Consider the following 23,850-nt stretch of genomic DNA (forward strand, 5'->3'; position numbering starts at 1 on the left):
ATATATATATATATATATATATATATATATATATATATATATATATATATTCCCCTTCCTCACAGCTCAAAACCTGAGGTCGTTCGCTGCTGGGGGTACTCCAGGGAGACAATGTACAGCGGCGACCACCAGCCTGCGGGGAAAAATGAGACAAACGAAACAATGTCCTCAACTCACCTGCTGAAAGCACTAAAGGTAACCAAATGGCCAGAGAGAGAGAGAGAGAGAGAGAGAGAGAGAGAGAGAGAGAGAGAGAGAGAGAGAGAGAGAGAGAGAGAGAGAGAGAGACAGACAGACAGACAGACAGAGAAAAAATAAAACCTAGAGAGAGAGAGAGAGAGAGAGAGAGAGAGAGAGAGAGAGAGAGAGAGAGAGAGAGAGAGAGAGAGAGGGCCCTCTCTCTCGTGCAGCCTGGGGCCCTACAACAATCACAGCCACCAATGCGGAGTAAAAGTTATAGTCCTCAAAGTTAGGAGCAGCAGTATTAGTGGTGGTGGTGGTAGCTGTGGCGGTGCCCTAGTGCGGGTGGAAAGCCAACAGAGTTGCGGTAAAAGCTAATGTATGTTAAATATCCACAAATCCGGGTTTCTCTTTTTTCTTTTTACGATAACGGCGGGCGGGTACGTACGTTACTGGGACGAGCTACCAACGTTTCCTGTTCTGATGGATACATGGCTGCTAGGAATGAGTGAGGATGTGTTAGGAAGCGTCGGGTCTATACGAGGAGGCCTCACCAGTGTGGATGGACTACTCTTCTTCTTCCTCCTCCTCCTCTCGCTACTACTACTTTATTCCTGCTGTTACTACTTCTACTACTACTACTACTACTACTACTACTACTACTACTACTATTCTACTACTGCTACTACCACTACTGGAAAGTTTTTCTCATGATAATATATCTTTTCCTTCACATCTTCCTCTCTCTAACACCTGTTCCTTCATTTATCTAACTTGTTCTGACTTCACATTTTTTAACCACCCTTTCCCTCTCTCTCTCACTCCATCTTGATCTCTTTCTTCAGTTCTTTTAATATCGTTTCCTTCACGTTTCTCTTAGTCTCTCTCTTCCTTTCACTGTCCCTCACGCCATTCCTTTTCCTCTTCCATCATCTTTTCCTTCAACTCCCAATCCTTCCATCACATCTATGAAGGAAGTCGCTCTGCTCCTCCGCTCCATCCTTTCAACTTTCTATTCCGCCTTCCTATCCACAAAACCTTTACCTCTTCTATCCATTCCTATCTATTCATCCTTCTCTTTGCTTATCCGGCGGTACTTCGTCCCCTCCTTCCAGGCGCATACCTGATCTGAAATATCCGCTGCAGAGAGAGAGAGAGAGAGAGAGAGAGAGAGAGAGAGAGAGAGAGAGAGAGAGAGAGAGAGAGAGAGAGAAACTCCCTGGCTTGTGTGACTGAAAGTAATATTTGAGGAAGGATTACAAGTCTGGCTAAGATTTGGCTTCGCTAATCCTAACCTCACGTGAGTCTGGCCTGGACTTTGGCTTCGTCAATCTCCCGTGTCACGTCCAGTCTATACGAGATGGCTCAAAATGTGGGCAGTTGTAGGCTACGTCTTGCCAACTACATCTAGTGCTGCAGTCGATGGCCACAGCTGAGCTTACATGGCAGGAGTGTACTGCTGTGTGTTGTGGGTGATGTGGGAGAGTTATGTGTTGGCGTGGGTGCCGTTTGAATTGATACGGGTGCTGTAATGATTTGGGATCGTACCGTCATGCTCAATGGTCGCATACCGTCGTGCTCAAGGATCTCGACCCAGACGTCCAAAAAAAATCAAAAAAAGAATTATCCATAACTAGACGACAAAGAACTTCAAACCACACATAAACAACAAGAAACTAGCGAAGGAACACCAACAGTTGAATTGCTATGGGAGGCTTGTGATTAGCATAGGTGGACCATCATTTCCATCCCTCAGTGACCACTGAAGGAACGAGGGAAAAACGTTTCTATATATATACATTCGTCGTCTATGCTTCTTCGAAACGTTTACCTGTGAGGGGAAGGAGGGAGGGGGAGGGAGGGAGGGAGGGAGGGAGGGAGGAGGGAGGGAGGGAGTGAGGGAGACGGAGATATCGAGTGTTTCACTATGGACTTGGTAAGCCTGTTCCTCCTCCTCCTCCTACACACTTCTCCTTTGTCATGTTGGCCCCAGGATCTAGCTGGCTCCCACCTCAAGTGCCTCAGATATTCCAAGACACACTCACGCGGACACGTATACGCCGTGTCACCTGGCACACACAATGCTTTTGTCTCTAAGGTCAAGATCGGAGGGACAACACAAAGAAAACTGAGGCAGGACACTACAGTAAAATCTGTGGGACAAAAGAGCAAACATTGATATGGTTATATGGAGGATAAACATAAGTGTGGTGGAAAACGATGTTGTCACTACAAGATGGTACTAATCAGGGCTATGAAATATCCATTTGGTATTCTTCTTGATCTGTGTGACAACGAGCAATACACACACACACACACACACACACACACACACACACACACATATATATATATATATATATATATATATATATATATATATATATATATATATATATATATATATATATATATATATATATATATATATATATTGTTTCTCTGCCCAGCCAGCCCCCCTTACACTATGCTTCCACTCTACATCGATCATCCTACATTATCTATACACAAGGGGCGTCTCCCCCCCCTGTGGTATGTAAACAAGCTATGTATAAACAATATACATCCCCGCAATACTAAACATCTTAGCGTCACCACCACATCCTTTACTCTGCACTATACAGACACCTATGTTAGGTAGACATCTTCTATCCGTCTTGAAGTAGAAATTCTCCATCTTTTCGTAATAGCTCAACTACACCCCTTATCATATACACGCTTAGCATCCCCCTTTAAGTACACTCTTTATCTTATAAAGGCTCAGTACACCTTCTCTAAATAAGTCCCTTATACAGGCTCAGTAAACCTCCTCTTTAAGTACACTTCTTATTTCATATAAGCTCGGCACACCACCTCTCTAAGTACACCCCTTATCCCACACAGTTTCGGTAAACCTCCTGCTCAAATACACTCCTTATCTTATACAACCACAGTGAAGCTCTTCTATAAGTACACTCATTATCTCACACAGCCCATTACACCTCCTGTATAAGTACACTCCTTATCTCACACAGGCTCAGTGCACCTACTCTATGCGTGCACTCCTTATCTTGCATAGTTTCAGTACATCTCCTCCTTAAGTACAATCCTAATCGTATACAGGCTCAATACATCGCTTTCAACACTTAACCCTCCGTACCCCCTCACTCTACACTTTGAGGAGCCATTTTACATTCTTCGTCCTCTGTTCACGTTAATCCTTCACTCTCTGGGCATCTTGCTATATGTAAAACATCTTACATCCCAAAACTTCATTATAGAGAGACTGAATGACTTATTCAATGCTGTACCAGTGCGCTTCACTGCACTCTATACACGTTGAATGAGTCACCTCCCTCTATACGTATATGGTAAACATTTCACCCTGACCCATGTATATATATTTCATGTTTAACCCTAATACTCAGACATCTCACGCTGCCCTAAGTACACACACACACCTCACCCTTTCACCCTTTACACACACTAAAAACCTCACGCTACCCATGTCCATACAATTCATCATTCATCCCCAAAATATCAAGACCATTCACTCACTACCACTTATACTCCCACTTTACACTTCCCCCTGCGGAACACATACCTCCCACATCGTACCCTAGAGAAAACAGACACCAAAGACCTTCCACGCTACGCTGAACAGACACCATACATCCTTCACACAAGTCTAGAAACCTTACTCCTTCCACTCTACAATGAATGGACACACTACACCAAGTAAACCCCCGACGCCCTCACCTTACACAACTGGACATCGACCAACGGGCATTCCAGCACACTACTATCCTACATTGTGAGGAAAATGATAAAACACAGATAAAGATGGTGTTGAATGACGACCCCTTCTTTCTTCACGGGCGACGGCTCTCTCTCCTTCCCCCCACACGAGACTTCATGGAAAGACAAATCGTAGGAGTCTTTTGTCAAAGCCATGACGAACCCTCGATACAATGAAAGGCTTTTGAGCCTATGGCATTCAATTATCATATTTCTCCTCCGTCAATTATGCGTTGGAAGTAACCGAATTAGAAGGACGGATGTGCATTTTTGGTCTCCTTGCAAACCTCGATTCGTGAAGGGTCTTGGGCGGGAGAAGTGAGGTTGAGGGCGTGTGGGCGGAACCCGAGTACAACTCAAGGTGCCTCTCTGCTAGTTATGCGTAGCCACGCCCACAACCACACCTCAGCCAATCACTGCACGGCGTCTGGGTGACGTCACGGTACTCTCTCCTCTCTACACGAGTGGGAATTATAGGAAACAGAAATTTAGCGAAGGTATAGTGAATAGGGTTTACATTATAGCGTCATCGGCGGTGGGGGGAGGAAAAGGGGGGAAAAAAAAGAATGATTGTGAAATAAGAACGAGGAAGTAAATCACCTTAATGACAGCTCTACCACCCAATTAATTAACCTCACTGATGACTGGGAGAGTTGAGAAGGAAGAGTTTCAACATGAGGGAGGGAGAGTGTGGTGGGGAAGACTGTAGAAAGAGGGAGAAGTTCCTTAGCTTCCTTCACCCTCCCTTCCTTCCTCCCTCCCTCCCTCCTCTGCCTCCAGGTGGTGGTGGTGTGTGTGTGTGTGTGTGTGTGTGTGTGTGTGGAGGGGGGGGGGGGGGGGGAGTTGAGGGAGCCGGCTTCTCCTGAACCGTTGGCCGGCGACGCTGGGTTGGCCAGTCGTTGGTGTCTATCCTCTCACCATACCACCGGCCAGGCCAGGCCAGGCCAGGCACGTGGTTCCCCTCACACACACACACACACACACACACACACACACACACACACACACACACACACACACACACACACTGAAACAAAAACAAGAAATAAATCCTAAATTCGACTGTCTACGCAAACCCCCCAACAAAAAAATAATCCCATGAAATCCTTTGTGAATTCACTGATAAAATTTCTTTTAAAAGGGATCCCTATGTGGATTTCGCGATCCCATGTGGATTTCCAAATTCTCATGTGGATTTTATAATCTGAAAATTCCCTAGTTCCAATGTGGATTTCTCGACCCATACAAAGGCTTCATCGATGGATTTCTGAGGTCAATAGTCCATCCTCATATGGATTTTTCAAAGTCCACACGGATTTCCGAGCCCCCTATGTGGAGTTTCCAGCCCTCCAAGTGGATTTCTCAACCCCATGTGGATTTTCACAACCCCAATGTGGATTTCTCAATCCCTGTTTGGGTTTCTTAAGCTTAATCCGACCTCAAGAACATCAGCGAAACTCAGTACATAACGACATAACGTTTTCTTCTTTGTCCTCACATCGAATACACATCCTCCTTCAGGAGGTAAGAAAAACAGATGAATGTCCAGTAATGTTGAGGGAGGTGTGTGCGTGGCGTTGCATCAGGCTGTCTCTACCCGCATATCTACGGAAGACGTAAACGAGACGTCTCAGACAGATCTGTAGGTGTCTGTCATAGATCTACACACACACACACACACACACACACACACACACACACACACACACACACATATACACACACACACACACACATACACACACACACACGTCTGTGTCGCCTTAGACGCTTCTCGCTCCAAATGAGACCATCATTTACCTGCTCCTGCACGGAGTGCAGCCTCGAAGCTGCAGAGAATATCGACATACCATGAAAAGTTGAATGTAGATAAACAGTAAACCTCGATTCATTACTGTTATATATATATATATATATATATATATATATATATATATATATATATATATATATATGGGTCCCAGACTGAAAGTGTTGGGCAATAATGACAACGCCACCAGCTGGATATACGCAATCTATTCATATTCAGAGAACCCACGATAGCGAGCGACATCATCCTCAGCTGTATGATGGACGAGAAAACACGATTAATCCAAGGCTGTTCTTCACAACGAAGAGAAAAATGTGTTTCATTACGGATGCATAGCTCGCATTACCTACCCCTCTGTATATCCTGATCATTCGGGAATCATACATATGTAAATCAACTGTCGAAAAACCAGGTATAAAAAAAATAAAAAGGGTGGACACATCATTGGCATGATATCTACCCAACTTCAGGGGAGGAAAAAGGAACAGAGGAAGGGAAACCAACTTCAGAGATTAGAAGGAAAAACTTCATCCATGTATTTCAGAATGAGGTGTATAGGACTACCACCTCCGTCCGTCCGTCCGTCCTTCTCCTCATGGAAAGATGGAGAGTAAGAGGTTTGGGCTTGCAGTAGCTCTCACCTCCTCTCACATTCCGGCGCTCCCACTCTCCCTCCAGGACCCACGCGTGTCGCAGGAATGATGGAGGCTGCGCACTTCGCCTCTTCCAGATGCAGAAATGCCCTAATTAATCAAAAGTGACAGGTAATTAAGGGATAATCAGATTTAACTCAACGACAGAGCTTTAAGGACCCCAGTCTCACCTCCTACGCCGAAGATTTAAGCGCTAGGAAGCAATGCCGACGCAAGATGGCCCTTTCTTAGGGGCAAATTAAGATTTCTGACATTCCAAATCTCTTGTCTGAGCTTACAAAATGGCGGCGGCGGATCGAAGGGGTGGAGAGCGCCTGGAAGACTGGACCAGAAGGCCGGGGTCTTCTCCAGTCCGGCTTTATCCTCCATCCCTCTCCGCCTCCTCCCCCCCTTCAACGCTCCTCCCTGCCTCCCCTTTCATTACTCCTCGCCCCCCACCCACACTCCCAACTCCCTTCTTTCTTTTGCTTTCTTTCATCGCTCTTCATTGTCTATTATTCATCATCCCTTTCTCCTTGTCTCCTTAACTCCCTCATTACTCCTTGCTCCCTCCCCATTCCTCATTAACCCCCCCCCCAGGTTTCTTAAACTGTTCCTCATTACTCTCATTCATCATTCCTTGCTACCTTGTCTGTCAACACTTCTAGCTCTCAATCTCCTCTCTCATGACTTCTCTCTCTTTCCTCATTCCTCATCTCGTCTCACCTATCAACCCTGCCTTCCCTCACCTTTATCACTCCTCGTCGTCTCCCCTTTCATCACCCAACTTTGTCTCCCCATTCACAGTTCTTCGCTGCTCTATCACTCTTTCTTGAGTCTTGTTCATAACATTTCCTCACATCATTTCATCACAATGCTTTTGCCTCCTTCTTTCTCTTTTTTCACCCCTTGATACATTCCTTTATCTAATTCTTTCCTTCTCCCTTCTATTGCCTCTTTTAACAGACCTCGCTGTTCATCCTTTACCAAAGCTCTCTGCTTCCCTAGTCATCACATTTTCTTCCCTCTTTCCATCAATCACTTCTCTGTGGCTCCAAATCATCATTCTTCACTGCTTCACCAATCGTCAATCCGTCCGGCCTCTAGTTCATCACTTCTCACTCTCCCAATCTTAACTCTTCATCGCCTTCCAATCATCCATTCATCCTAGTTCACAATCATCACTCCTTACCTCCCAGTCACCACTGCTCCGTACCTCCCAGTCAACACTCCACTCTACTTCCCAATTCATAACTAGTTCCCTGCTTCCCAATCGTCTCCCCTCTCTACCTCCTAATCACCCTATCTCTGTGTCACCCAATCATCACATAAACATGCCACACCTTCAGTACCCCTCGCTAAAGAGAAAAAAAGTTCCAAAAAAAATCGTTTACTGTATAATTTCCGGTGGAAAAATGATAACTAAAACCAAATAAGCTGCTTTACTTATCCTGGTTTAATAAAAATGACAGCTAAATACACACACACACACACACACACACACACACACATATCAAATCTTCAAACAGAAAATCGTGGTTATCAAAAAAGGTTTTTTCGTCTACATCTAATAAACCTACAAAGTCAGCTCGAGTGTATATATATATATATATATATATATATATATATATATATATATATATATATATATATATATACGTATGAATATCCGCTGTTTTTGTATATTTGCATTAAGAAATTTCAGGTGTCCTCACCTACATTTCTTTTTTAAATCTATAAGAAACAAGATCCTAGTAAATCAGCGGATGTTTTCGTTGTACGGAGGATCAAAAGCAAAATATTTCTATAACCTACGGATGAACCCAGTCTGGATACCATAGACTTTCTTGCTCGCCTTAAATAATTGCTTTTTCTTTATTTTATATAAGCGTAATTGGTACACCCCCTACCCCCTCCCACCACCCGGTCATTAGAAGAATTATACTAATGAGTATGATTACTACACACCTGACAAGCTGATCTCAACCTAATTACAAGTATACAGAGAGGTGACTCTGCCATCACGTCGGGTGATTCAGTCACGTGTCCAGAACCACCCAACTGTGTTACTATGATGACCTCCAAACAAGCAGCCTATGGGAAGGGACCAGCGACCCCCAACTCCCCCCTCAACGTTGTCTGTCATCACCAATCGAGAGAGAGAGAGAGAGAGAGAGAGAGAGAGAGAGAGAGAGAGAGAGAGAGAGAGAATGTTAGACCAATTAGAAGTGTTTTAGCCGAAAATTCGCAGTAACCAGATGGGAGGTCGAGCTGCGCTTTGATTGGCGGGCTAAAAATTCAGGACGTGATCTAATTGGCTGATTGTAGTCACCTTTGCCCAAGCCGTAATCCCGACATGAGCGTCCCCGTGGTGGTGGCGGTGCTGGCGCAGGATTACCTGGGATTAAAATGGGGATTCGCCACAATCCACAAGCGCGCATATTGCTGGCAAAATCTGCTATAGCTTGATGTGAAAATGAGGATATGTTGGCGAAGTATGTGGAACCGAAACGTGATCCAGGGGTAAAGAGTCCAGCCAGCACATTGCGAACGGTGGATCTACTTACACTGATAGATGGCTGAAGGTGCAAGAAGACTCAGGGAGAAATACTTTGCATGGCTGTTGAGGTGGAATACTTCGCATGACTACTGAGATGCAATGCGTAATACTGAGAAATACTGTTCTTCAGCACTGAGAGATGGTGTGCATGTCTACTGAGAAATACTGTTCTTCAGCACTGAGAGATGGTGTGCATGTCTACTGAGAAATATCGTGCATGATTTCAAAGGAATACTATGCATGAGTAACGGAGGAATGCAGTTCATGACTATTTGGATATTCTGTGCATGACTAACATAAAATATCGTGCATGACTGCTGAGGAATAGTACCTCATGAATACTAAGAAATCCGTACTGTGCATAATTAATGAGACATACTATATATAAGCACCAAGGAATATTGTGCATGGCTAGAATATTGAAAATATTGCGAATAACAATTCAGTAACAGTGTGCATGACTAGTGAGGACAATTGTCCTTGGCTACTACGTACAGTGAGAAATTGCAATCAAGACACATCGCTGTGGCAACTCCAACACTTTGAAGAACCTAGAGACTCTCCTACAAAAACTCTGGGGGACCTCTCCAACAATAATATCCGGAGACTCTCCAACAGAAATCTAAAGATTCTCCAACAACAGCGTTTACAAAAAATCTGATATTTGGGTTTCCCTAAATCATGAATGATATATATATATATATATATATATATATATATATATATATATATATATATATATATATATATATATATATATATATATATAAGAAAACTATAAGAATTTATCAACTAAGAGTTGGCACTGCTTGCTACACCGCTCACTCATATCATACACACAAACGCGTCAAGGATACAACACTCGCTACTACGAACGTGTATTCCATGATTCGAGGATTTCATTGTGAGATTAAAGTCCGGATAAGATTACAGACTATTGGTGCACGGTTACAGACGCTGGATACAGACTAATGCCAGGGAGAGAGAGAGAGAGAGAGAGAGAGAGAGAGAGAGAGAGAGAGAGAGAGAGAGAGAGAGAGAGAGAGAGAGATTCGCTACAGTTATTGTTATATTTGTACTTTGCTGGATGGCGAGATGATGCAGGATTATCAGCAAATCTGATTGGACGATTAGAAGGTATATTATTAAGATTAAATGCCGGGACGAGGAGACTGCAAAACATGAATAAGAAAAATGATAGCATTCTGGTGCGAACGTTATCTTCAGACCTACCACGAACATGAAATATAAACGTGCGTATACAAGACGTTTTTAGACGGTTTTTTTTTTTTTAATCTGCATCTGAAAAGAAAATGTTTCTAAATTCTAACAATATTGACGCTTAGATTTCAAATTCGATAGAAGCTCATCAACTTACTTAGCATTACCTTCCGTTTCTTTCAAAGCTATATCAAAGGCTATATCAAAAGTTATATCAAAAGATGCTTCTTGATAATCTTCTAACTCTAGCGATCTCTAAGAAAAAAAAAAGTTTCAGCCACATGTCACTCTCTCTCTCTCTCTCTCTCTCTCTCTCTCTCTCTCTCTCTCTCTCTCTCTTGGTCCACTACCAGGCAACGTTCCTTCGCCAATATAAACGAGACGGAGGCTCCTTGATTAGGGAACAGGAGTGAGCGTACTGGATAATGACTTTAATAATTATTACACTGTGATGAACGGCCTGAGGATTTCTACTTAGGCGACAGTCGTATACAAATACAGAAATGTGTTGGGGAGGCGCTCCGTCGCTGCCTCCACAGCTAGCTAATGTCCACTTCTGCCCCCCCAACCCACCTAACCTCCTCACCCCTCCACCTAACTCTGTTGACATTATACGCGCATTACCCACAGGCATAGATGTATAATAAATGGAGAAATGACAATGATTTCGATATGGAATGAAGAATAACCATTAAGAATGAAAGAGGAAAAATCAAAATTCACGCCTTTTGGCACTTTTGTGTGTCTTAATGTTTCTTGTGTTTTTCCCTGATAGACAGACTGACAGACGGACAACCATTTACTTCACGGATTCATTACTTGGACCAAACAGACAACAGACAGACAGACAGACAGACGATAATAAACATATACACACGTCTTCCTTCCTACTCCACCATACGACAGAGGCGAATGGAAAAATGCAGTAAAAACTAGACATAATTATCCCCAGCATATCAATAGACCATCATCACCTGCATCCCATCATCATTAACAGTTCAGGGAGATCATACTGTACCATCCTCGCCATCATCAACTCCTGACGCCAGAGATCCCACGTCCCATAGCTGCAGTTCGGCACCGCAACCACGACCGAATTGAGTCCATCCGAACCCGTGCAGACCGCTGCAAGAACACCCTTAACCCAGCTACTGTGAACATCATAGATAACCAATAACCTGCCACCCAAGTGTCTGTATAAAGGATGTCTGTTTAAACACTCCCTCACCTATCGTCCCTTAGTTACAGCCCAACTCTCTACGCTATGTGTATTTTCTCTGTATATTTTCAACCTCTGGCTGGAATTGATTCAATAAATCGTCAAGCAGGCAGTATTATTTCAATTTATCATTAAACACGCATACACACACATTATATATATATATATATATATATATCTTTTCGGTGGTCATCGAAATGGACGAGGTGGAAAAATACAGAAACATTATTTCTCTTCTCTAGCTCCACTAAAGCCCGGAAATGACGTCCACATTGAGAAAACTCGTTATAAGCTCCACACTTGGACGGATTCGTCGGCTGCCTGTTCATTAGCAATCAAGGACGCGGGTTTTAAGGCACAGATATAATGCCAAATATTTAATTTCTCCAGCGCGACGCTCGTCGACAAAAGCCCTCATCCTCGGAGGGAGTGTTGGGCAGGCATGTGGACACTGGGGTTGGTGAGGGACGTGTGTGTGTGTGTGTGTGTGTGTGAGTGTGTGTGTGTGTGTGTGTGTGTGTGTGTAAGGGATAGATAGGGATGCTGAGGGTGTGATGGATGATGGATGAGGATAGGCAGGCTTGTGGAGAGAGGGGGTAGGGTGGGAAGGGGTGGATGATATTTGGGGGTGATGGGGAGGCTGTGAGTGTGAGGGATGGATGGAGCATAGGCACGCTGGGTAGGGTTAAAGAATAGAGAAACATTTGAAGACACGATGGATGGAATAGGAAAAGGGAGGTTATGGGGTGTGTGGGAGGGGGGGGCGAGAGATGAGTGGATAGGAAGACTGTTGGTGGATGACGAATGGACGGATAAGGATAGGGAGGTTGTAGGTAGGTGAAGAATCGAAGGATGGGGGATTAGGGATGCTTTGGGTAGATGAAGGATTGGGAGGTGTACAGGGAAGATAGGAAGGATAGGAAAGGATGTAAATGAAGGGATTGAGAAGCCTTAAGAATGTGTACGGCACTGGAGGTTACGATATGTTGTGGGAGATGGGGCGATTCATACTGTTAGGGTATGAGCGTGTTAGGGTCTGAGTGCGTTAAGGGGTAAGTGCATCAGAGTATCAGTAAATGGGGGTAAGAGTGCGTCAGAGCGTGAGTAAGTAAGGGTAAGAGTGCGTTAGGGTAGGAATGTGTTAAGGTGTGATAGCGCTAGGGTGCTGTTGCGTTAGTACGGACCTGACATATATGCGCACCTTTTTTTTTTTTTTCGCATACGTGATCGCCTCTCCGGCCCAAGCAAGGCAACAATCACAAACTGAGTTGTGAGAAGATCCTGGCTTGGCTCCGTCCATTCTTGTGTTTACAAAAATGATACTATAGGAGGGACTTGAGTATGCAGGAGGGGGTAAAGCATTGCACGGGATAGAGTGAACTGGACCGAAGTGATATACAGGAGGCGACGTGATGTCAATGGACTGAGGCAAGCTGTATAGAGCAGCCCTGGGAAACCACAACCCTAAGATCCCTCCAATGGTGCTTATGCAGCTTCGAGGTTGCACTCCACGCAGGAGGAGGGAAATACAAGACTCCTTTGGAGCGAGAAAGTCCCCCGACGGCCCTGTACTTCTTTCTCTCCAATGACGATTAAATATATCCTTGTCGCGGTTCACCCCCCTCGCAGGCGTAGCCCGGAAGGGGGAGCGTAAAGTGTCCATCACTCACTAGGATCTCTATATGACTGGTCTTCGGGTTCTGTTTCAGGGCACTATGTCGATACCCACCAGCTCTAGGTCCAGTTCGAGCCCCTACCCAGCACCCTCTCCTTTACCTCCCCCCCCCAACCCTCTCTCTCTGTCTGTCTCTCTCCTTTCTTTTCCACTCTGCCTACGGTCATCGTCCCCCTCCTGCCTCCCCCCCCCCTCAACCCTAGCTTCCCTCTCCCCCTACCTCCGTCACGTATCCTAAACTATTGTGCATCTCCGTCACCCGACCTATGAATAGGTTCCTCCCCCACGACTCACAGTCATCCTCTTTTGTCTTTTTCTCCGCCTCCCTCCGTCTCTCCTGTGGTCATTTTACTTCCCTATCTCGCCTGCAGACAACACTATCCTGGTATATGTATACGTATCCACAGTCCCCCCCTCATCTCCTATGCCCTTCTGACCCGTCAACTACTGCAGCAGTTAGGAGGAAGAGTCCGGGAGGCGAATACTCTCCCTCAACAACATTACGCCTCGTTCGAAAGAGATCCGCTAATGCTCCTCCCCACAATGCACGTTTCCTGACTTTTAATGAACGAGAGACTGACCCATTAAATCCCCAATTTATCCCATCCCCTTCAAACCCCAACGACTCCTCTCCTTACTTCTCTTAGCGCTGGGGGATCAAGCGTTCAAAAAATATTCAACCCTTGACCCATTATCATTGTTGAGTCTCTCTCTCTCTCTCTCTCTCTCTCTCTCTCTCTCTCTCTCTCTCTCTCTCTCTCTCTCTCTCTCTCATCCGGGAGTCATTAAGGTGAATAAGTGTGAGGTAATATTTTTCCCAACGCTGTGTCGAGTGAATGTCATCTCTCCTCACTCTCCCATCGACCTCAGAACATGAAGACCTGTTCTCACTCTCTACCCTCAGAATGTAGTAGTACCACAAACGTCTATTTTTTTCTCCTCTCTCTTCTTTTTTTTCGGTGTAATACACACGTCAGAGGGGATTTAACGGATTGGTATCGGGCGATAAAGTTGTTTTATATCCTTTTTTTTCCCCTTTTTTCCACGGTCGGGTCGCTGTGAGTCCGCTCAGTGCCACTAGGATGTGCCACTAGGATGACATGGATGTCTTATATGTGATGTTTAATTGATGTGTCTCATCGGTGGATTGTTGGTGATGATGATGACTCTTGTTATGCACTTGAGCACCGACGGTACGACCCCTTGGGAGCAACGGTACGGTATGGTGCTTCAACACGAAGATAAGGCTTATGAGAACGACTGTACGGCTCTTCAGCACGACGGTACGACCTTTGGGTATAATGGCCTTGATTTTGACCTGATCCATATAAGGATCTGGCCAAAGACCAGGCCATTACTGCTAAGTGTCGAGCCTTTAAGGGGTCGTACCGTCGTGGTTGAAGGTCTACGTACCATCGTGCTCAAGGACCAACGTACTGCCGTCCTCAAGGACCAACGTACCGTCGTGCTCGAGGACCAACGTACTGCCGTGCTCGAGGACCAACGTACCGTCGTGCTCGAGGACCAACGTACCGTCGTGCTCGAGGACCAACGTACCGTCGTGCTCGAGGACCAACGTACCGTCGTGCTCGAGGACCAACGTACCGTCGTGCTCGAGGACCAACGTACCGTCGTGCTCGAGGACCAACGTACCGTCGTGCTCGAGGACCAACGTACCGTCGTGCTCCAGGGACTAAAAGCAAATATCAAAACACTTTAACCAGCCATTAACCAGGCCACAGATCCTCTTCCCTCCACCATGACTCTCTTCCCCTGAAACCTGGTGTAAATTTAAGCCGAAATCAGAACGCATCTAGTTATATATGCGGGGAAAAAAGACGGCAAAACACACAGGCTAATTGAAATGCGCTACACAGTGGCGAACAGATACATGGAGCTCAGGCTGGGCGATTTAGTATGAAAGCTGTTCAAATGTTCGGTGAGGAAAAGTTGAATGGGTGGAAGCTAGACATTATGCTACTGTGACGGTACATAGCTTGTCTGTTTTCTTTCAGAGGTACTGTGTTGGGCGGGCTGTGTGAGGGTACGTGCAGGATTTTCAAAAGGAAAGGAATACAGTACATGGTACTGTATGAAGGTACACTGCACTGAAGTACACTGTACTGGCAGTGACTATAGATGCATCGAATGGTTTATCTGTATTCATCTATCTATCTCTATCTTTCCGTATCTATATCTATATGCATGTCTACCTACATACCTGTTTATCTGGTTTTCTATCTACTTACCTCTATTTCACTACGTATATATATATATATATATATATATATATATATATATATATATATATATATATATATATATATATATATATATATATATATATATATATATATATATATATATAATCCTCTCCTCATGAATTACTATTTTCCAAAAGAAGCAACAGAGGAAGAAGGCAAGGGAGGAATTTTCCTAGGTTTCGGCTGCTTATTCGTGACACTACTTTGATAAGGCGGGAAATACATACACACACACACACACACACACACACACACACACACACACACACACACACACACACAGATCAAGGCGTTACCAAAGCCATTGCGTTACCAGAGAAGTGATGCAGTAACCCGAGGCAACGTAACGTTATTAATGACACTATGATGGTAATGATTCGAATATCATCATATCGTTTATCATCTCGTATCGTTATTATTGGCCATCATCATATCATTAATATCAGATATCATGTAGTTAAATTTGGCCATTATATAGTTAACGTCGCTTATCATATGGCTAATATCAGATATCACATCGATTATATCGCTTATCATATCGTTGATATCAAGTATCATATCGTCATATCGGTTATCGTATCGTTCACAACAATACTCATATCAGTAACATTGGAATTGCAATTCGTAAACATGACAGTTCGACGATGATTTAAGAAACCCAATTTTCACGAATTTTCTATGTTCTGCTTCTATATCTATCACACGAAAATATACATCAAAATACTTTTCACCCATTAATTACAATCTAACATCACTTCTAATGTTATTACATCAGTTGTAGATATCATGAACTAGTTAGGTATACCACAATGATACTGGAAATGTTATATCACTTGGTAAATTAAGAATTAAGTTGTCCCTACGATATAGTTATCTACTCTACGAATTGAAAAAATCTATAATGTTAATGCAAACCTGTTTATCAACGTTATGAATATATACAGTGTTTGTTTAAGGACAAGAGCCTTCCTTTTTATCAATAATCAATTCTTTGTAACAATCTTTACAGTATTTTTATCATTTGATTTCAAAGTAGAAACATAAACAGCTTCACAAAGAGGGAGGATGAAAATAAAAAGAATATCAGATAAGAAAATTAAGATAACCTGATCTATGGTGAGAGGGATTAGATCTGGGGGGAAAATTAATCCACAGGAGTAACTGAATGGTATATCTATAAGACAATGGTCATGCCAGCATTAGAATAAACACTGTCTTCAGTTCAGCTTTCCTGCTACTACTACTACAGCAGCTACTACTACTACTACTACTAATACAAATACTACCACTACTACTACTACTACTACTACTATCGGTGGTGCAAGTCCTCAAACTAAGGCTTTAAATACCAAAGTTATAAAAGCTAATGACCTTCTCTGATACTATTGGTGACAAAACCATTTTTCTCCCACATCCTTCCACAGGAGGAAAGGCCCCAACACCATGTTAGTCACTGTGCAGCCCGGAACAGTCTGTTAGTCACACTGTAATCTAACTAACCCCAACACAGACTGAGAGTCACAATCTAACCAGTCAATCCTATAAGCCAAAGAAGGACAGACACACAGACAGACATACAGTATACCCACGTGGACAGACAAAGACAGACACACAGTATACCCACGTGGACAGACAAACAGATAGACACACAGTGTAACCACGTGGACAGACAAACAGACAGACACACAGTGTAACCACGTGGACAGACAAGTGTTTGTAAACAATACGCCCATTCATAAAATATTGGTACTCAACATGAATGGGATCTGTAGTACTACGTCTAGCCGTGTCCACAGGCAGTAAATACATCTGAAGCTGGGGAAACTGCTGCAGTATTTTTAACCCTCTCTTTTTCCCCCCTTTGCAGGGGAGGAAACAGAATTTGAATTCACGTTTGTTTTAGCTTTTAAAGTGATGCTCTCTTTACAGGATGGGGGAAAAAATGAGTATTTTGGGATCAAGTGTTTGAACACAAGAATTCATGAATGGATATGTATGCGTGCAACATAGACACACACAGAAAGAGACACACACACACACACACACACACATATATATATATATATATATATATATATATATATATATATATATATATATATATATATATATATATATATGTATATATATATATATATATATATATATATATATATATATATATATATATATATATATATATATACTGTAAATACGGGTAGTATACAAAAGTTCAAAATGCTGTGTGACAGTTAATAAAGTTCAAGAGGCGGGTTTCCCACGAGTGTAAGAGATCCCTCTCCGTACTGTAAAAATACGTAATTACAAACGGATAATTCTCTACACACACACACACACACACACACACACACACACACACACACACACACACACAGATATATAAGGCCCGTCTGCGTCGAACACAACAGGAGAAAAAAAAAATCTATTCATTTTCCTTTGTGAGAACTATTGTCAGTAGCTCTTTCAAATGAAATTCTTTTGGCGTGAGGATTAACTAAGCGGACATTTTTCGTGTTAATTGAATTGAAGCGCACAAATAGTTTACACATTTGACTTTTATTTCGTCATCTGTAGTAATCTGTATAGGATGGAAACGGAATCATTTCCTGCGGCTCTTTTAATTGTTCGGTTTACAACATACAGATGTACTTTGCTTTCAGAATATATACGACCAAAGCTAAATATACTCCCTGGGGTACAGTGTGTGATATATACATATATGTATGTATATATATATATATATATATATATATATATAAAGTACTTTAAATACCATTTTTGTATCTTATATTTCTTTCCAGAGTACATACAAAACATGTGGACAGTTTTAGCGTGATAAAAATTTCCCTTTCTGAAACATGATCGTATTTTGCAAAGAAATATAATTTCGCTTTGTAAAGGCTAGGTGAAAAACAAAATAAAAAACTCGTCGATACATTTCAAGTGAATCATGATAGGTATTCTACATAAAGAAATATTGAAGCTACTTCATATCAAAACCACTTCATATAAAACCACTTTAGATTCTTTGTCATTTATGTATTTTTCCAAAAGGTACTTCATCTACTTCAAAGGTGTTTCATCTACATAAAAACCAAAGGTCAAAGAAATCTACAATTATTAAACCGTTTAAGGTACTTTATGTAAAAGCAATTTAGATAATATATAAACGTTTAAAGTACTTCATTAAAAATCCTTTTATGGTACTTCACACAAAACCATTTAAGGTACTTTATATATATATACCGTATTCAGACAGGAAGTGAAAGGCAAAACCAACTGATAATCCATTGTGAGTCACAAGATCATGCAACGCCTTCCGTCGGGAGTGTGTGATTAAGGAAATACATCCTGTCAACATCGATAAAAATGTAGCAAGAGAGAGAGAAAGATAAAAAAAAGGCAAAAGTCGTCAACATATTCTAAAATAATTTCCACAACATCTTTCTCAAGAGACGAGTCGTCATTCTCCTGTAGAAGACGATGTCGGAAAGTTAGTCGCTAAGAAGACATCCTTGCCTCTTCCTTGTAGTGTTCCCTTGCTACATGGATCACACACCCGTCCTAACCGTTAACCTTCACGTCTCTGTGCATGAAGGATTAACATCATACCACATCGCCGGCGTCACTCACAGAACAAAACGCTTGGCGTGAAAACTGGTTACGGTTGCGTAAAGTTTTATCATCCAGGTCAAGTAAAACTTGTATTAGTATGAGAAGCAAAGAAGACACATGGTGACGAATAAGTCCACAAAAAAATAATGAAAATAATTTAGGAAATAAGGAACAACTGAAGTAAGGATAAAGAAGACATTTACATGTCCGTTGACAAGACTGGATTAAAAGCGGAGAGGGTTAGTATTTGTTGTACTATAAAGCAGTGATTAAAAAATTATACTTTTTTTCGCTTTCGTTAAGAAAATAGTAAAGAGGTAATAGTAAAACAACATCAACAAAAATACTGACAATAACATAGGGGAACAAAAAAAAAATTGCAAAGAATTGGGAAATGTTAATTTCTTCAGAAATATTTTTTCTACCTGGTACTTTCTGTTATTTCCTTGTCCCTACAAATGACTTCGTGAAATGGCAAATTTCTTTATGAAAAGTGATGTACGTGGCAATGATGTAAAGGCGGAAAAAAACCTGCCATGAGACCCGGTCCTTCAGTAAAATATGCGGGCATCTGAGCGTCAAAATTAAGTATACAGGGTACAGAGATGACACACAACAGCATCATAGAAAGTCTGAGAAGTTACAGATCGCGTGTAGACCTTGAGTTCAGACGGGCACAAGGGAAAAAAAATGTAAAAGAGCTTGAATTGGAAATGGACTTTTTAAAAGCCCATTTCAATGAATAATAAAGGAAAGCCACTGACTTGATATTTAAAAAATGTATCTTAGAATCATAGGTACACCGACTTAAGACTTAAAGAAATATATTTCAGAAAAGTACATATGGAAAAGAGTTACTTAAAGATAAGATTCGTGGAATTAGGTACGGCGACAGAATCAGTGTTTAAATAAATAAATCTCAAAAAAGTACATTTAAAAATGAGATATTTGATGATAAAACTCCAGGAAATAATGACAGCGATAGACTTAATGTCTAGAGAATTAAATTTTACATTAGCACGCATAGAAATGAGTTATTCCACTATAAAATTCATCGCCTGGAGGTGGATGGAGGGAAAAAAAAAGTTTAGAATGCTCCTTGAAGATCCATACGTGAAGGGACCACACTTAAGGTTAAGCTCGCACTCCACGTACCAGCTGAGGTTAGTCTGACAACCTGGAGTGGAGTAGTGCGGCCTGCCACTTCCCCGCCACCCGACCCGCTATAGAGGCGACGCTAAGCCCATCGCCGCCGATATTGTCCTCCTCCTCCTCCTCCTGGGTCGGATGCGGCCGGTGTCGGCGTGTGTGTGTGTGTGTGTGTGTGTGTGTAGAACCCCGTGTCTGCTCCCTTACTAGGGAGTCTACTAGAGCTGGTCAAGCCTACTCTGAAGCCCCAACCTCAGGAAGGGGCATATTTTTATCTTATCTTTAAGTATACGTATTTCCTATCGGGATACGTCAATCGTAGGCCGCGTATGCGTGTGTGTGTGTGTGTGTGTGTGTGTGTGTGTGTGTGTGTGTGTGTGTGTGTATGATAACTTACAGGGGAGGATGGGGTGTTGACAGGGCCGATACACTCCGTGTTCCTCCCTTTCTTCCCTCAGAGCAGCCGGCACCCTACCTGCAGTGGTCAGGGAGGCCAGCTCTCTCTCTCTATGTATGACAGGCGGGCGTGACAAAAAAATTTCCCTTGGTCGTTGCATATTCCCAAGAGCATTGTGAGTGCATTGTGCCTCTCGCACGTTCCCTTGCCCGTGGTCAGTGGCTTCAGCTGCATTGCCGTCCGCGGGAGGGCTCGCCTGCATTCGGTGCCACCGCCGCTGTCTCTCACCCTGGCGGGCAAAAAGTCGCCTCCGCTCTCAGGCGGCCGAAACCGCTTTGTCCCCCTTCCTCTATGCCCGGGTCCAGACCGCTAGAGTTTCTCCGTTGGTCACTAGATTAATCTGCATTACCTCAGCTGGACAATGGGTAGCCTGAGTTTTTACACCTTGGTTCAGCCGTGGGGGCCACCTCGTCTCTGTGTTGCTGCCCCCGCCCTCCCTCCTCCTCACAGACCGCTCCTTTCCTTAGCTTCGTCGTCCGCCGGCGGCGAAGGACGGTGACCAGTCTCCTCCTGAGTGTGGTCGGCGCCGCTACAAGTCGGGGAGGCGGCTGCGGGAGCGCCCCCCAGGCCAGGCCAGGCACCATGTAGGTCATGCATGACCCGACAGGTAAGTGGTCGCTTTTTTCACGAGAAAAATAGAGGAGAAAATCATCATCGCCCGTACATCAACCGTTTTATATATATATATATATATATATATATATATATATATATATATATATATATATATATATATATATATATATGAGTTTGTGTGTGTGTGTGTGTGTGTTTCTTCGTACTTGAACATTCTTTGACTTCAGCAGTGGAGGGTGTGGGAACGGCGACTGTCAGTCAGGGGGAGGCAGCTCCACGTGAGATGTCCTCCCGTGATATTCCACAAACAGTTGTCACCGAGAATTTTGCTTTATGTGGATGGCCGAAGCGGCATCATCATCATCATCATCATCATCATCGTCATCATCGGGCGGCGTCGGCAACGGCGGCAGCGGCGGTGGCAGCAGCAGCGGCGGTGGTGGTGGTGGTGTCGGTGTTGATGATAGAGTACCAGTCCGTGTATCCACGTCCGTCGTGGCCGCTCTGGATGATGAGGAGGATGACCCGTTGCTCAACATACAAGGAGGTGGGGGAGAGGAGGAAAATGCCGACTACATTAAAGGTTCATTTCATGAGTACCAGACGGCACCGGGGATACTTTCCCCCAGATCTCTTGTAATCAGTCATCGACAACCGAAAAGCTAGAGTCTCGATCGCACCCACAAAAACGGACCTATTCTCTGTATAATCACGGAGGCATTTATAAGTCCTAGTTCTCCCTTAATTGCCCAAGCCACTGCCCAGCCTGGCCCAGCCCGGCCCCGCCTGGCCCCCTAGTCCAGCTCTCGAACTTTATAATGAGCAGAAAGTCGTGATTGCAGCAAGGTGAATTCAGAATCAATAACAATCACCGAGAAATTCATTTTAAGTTAATAGGCGCATGAATCACAAATGACAAACGACTGAGGCATTCTTTCAGGATTTGATCCATTACTGGCCTTCGGTAATCTGATATTTCACGTAATTGGAATCGAGCTAACATGAGCGTTCGCCATCTATCATGTGCGCGGGATAATGGTCGCTCTTCACAAAAGAGACAAAAGGTTTTGGGGGATATTTTTGCCGGGTCGTTGGCGGCGATGCTGCTCCAGCAGGAGCAGGAGGGGCAGGCAGGCAGGCAGCAGCAGCAGCCTCAGCTTGTCGCGGTCACTCGTTACCATCGCCTTCTGGCGTCCAGCCTCGCTAGGACGTCAACCCAACTCACTCTTATACTCTCCCCACTCTCACCCCACACTTTCCGCCCGTGTCATGGAGCTTTCTGGTTCACTCTGGTTTCGGGTGGGAAATCTGTGAGACTGTGTTTTAAAAGGACCGACCGTCTGGTCTGTGTGAGGTGTCTAGTATACACGACCTGTTTCGTTTAACCTGACCATCACAACACTCTTCATAACACTGCCTTTACACATTTCCCTCCGCGTCCTAAAACTCCTCTTGAAGACTGATGTTCATTATTAACTTTGTGCCATTGTGTTTTCCACTATGTTTTATATACAAGGTCTTCTGCAGTGCGGTATGACCCTTGGCCACACACAGCCCTTGAGCACAACGGCGCAACGCTTGGGCATGATGGCCAAACACTTCACCTGGAGCGTGTAAAATTGTCAAGCCATTGGCTACGGCATCACACCCAAGCATCCTACCGTCGTGTCCAAGAATGCTAAACAACATCTTTGGGATGAACAGATTGCCTCAATTTCACCAGGATTTTTATCTGCGACTGAATAACGTACTCACTCGTTTTACCAATGAATGATTTCATGAAAGGCTTTTGAATCACCCGGGGAAACATGTTGTAAGTGAATGATGCCGTGCTACAGACTATTCACTATGCATAACTAGCAATGGCCTGCTATTACCATCACCACAGATAACACAACCCATGTTCTTTCAAGGTTTGAAGCCTCACAACGTGACGAATCTTACATTTTTTTTCTCCCCACGTTTCATTTGACTCGATCAAAGTTTCGGTCGCAATTGCTTTTCGGAAAATCCTGTTCTGGACTCCAAATTGAATTAAGAATAAATCAGGAACGTGAATCAAAAGTGCGAACTGTGGTGAAAAGATGAGTTGTGGTGGACGACTCCAGGAGACTCTCTGTCATCGTTAAGGCAGACACACACACACACACACACACACACACACACACACACACACACACACATACACACACAAACACACAACAGTTCCCAACTAAGAAGAATTTAAATGCTCGTAAAACTTGTGTTACGAAGTTCTAATTGTATCATAAAAACTTTTGGACTGAGGGGGGACCGAGCGAGTGTTCGTAAATGTGTCAGTGTTATATATTCCCACTTTCAAGTTTAAATATCACTACAGTGCTTGTAAATATCGCCTGACTGTTTGCAGACATTGTCTGACTGTCTGTAAACATCGTCTGGCAGTTTATAAAGAAGAATGACTCTTTTCCAACATCGCCAAATGTCTGAAAGAATCGCTAAGCGTTTGGAAACATCGCCGACCGCTCATACACATCGGCAGATTTTAACAAGATGATTGTGAAGTCGATAACATCGCCAGCTTTACCATAAACATCATCAACCCACTTTGAACATCGTCAGCTTTCCTTAAACAAACATTCTTAACATCCCATCTGTAATGCCCAAAGTCAACATCGTCCACTTCACACACACACAAAAAAAAACAGAACTCAACATCGCTACTTCAACACATAC

At 43.4% G+C, this 23,850-nt stretch overlaps 1 long non-coding RNA gene across 3 annotated transcripts in view; it reads left to right on the top strand.

The window, feature by feature from the left end:
• The first annotated feature begins 20,529 nt into the window (after nt 1-20,529).
• LOC139760086 (uncharacterized) overlaps nt 20,530-23,850 on the top strand; it is a 95,021-nt gene continuing 91,700 nt past the window's right edge. For 2 of the 3 annotated variants that reach the window (XR_011715232.1, XR_011715233.1), the window contains exon 1: nt 20,530-21,166. This is a non-coding gene — a long non-coding RNA (uncharacterized lncRNA). The remainder of the gene's footprint in view (nt 21,167-23,850) is intronic. The other variant, XR_011715234.1, reaches the window with a different exon arrangement.

Source organism: Panulirus ornatus, chromosome 35, assembly GCF_036320965.1.
Source record: "Panulirus ornatus isolate Po-2019 chromosome 35, ASM3632096v1, whole genome shotgun sequence".
Taxonomy (NCBI): domain Eukaryota; kingdom Metazoa; phylum Arthropoda; class Malacostraca; order Decapoda; family Palinuridae; genus Panulirus; species Panulirus ornatus.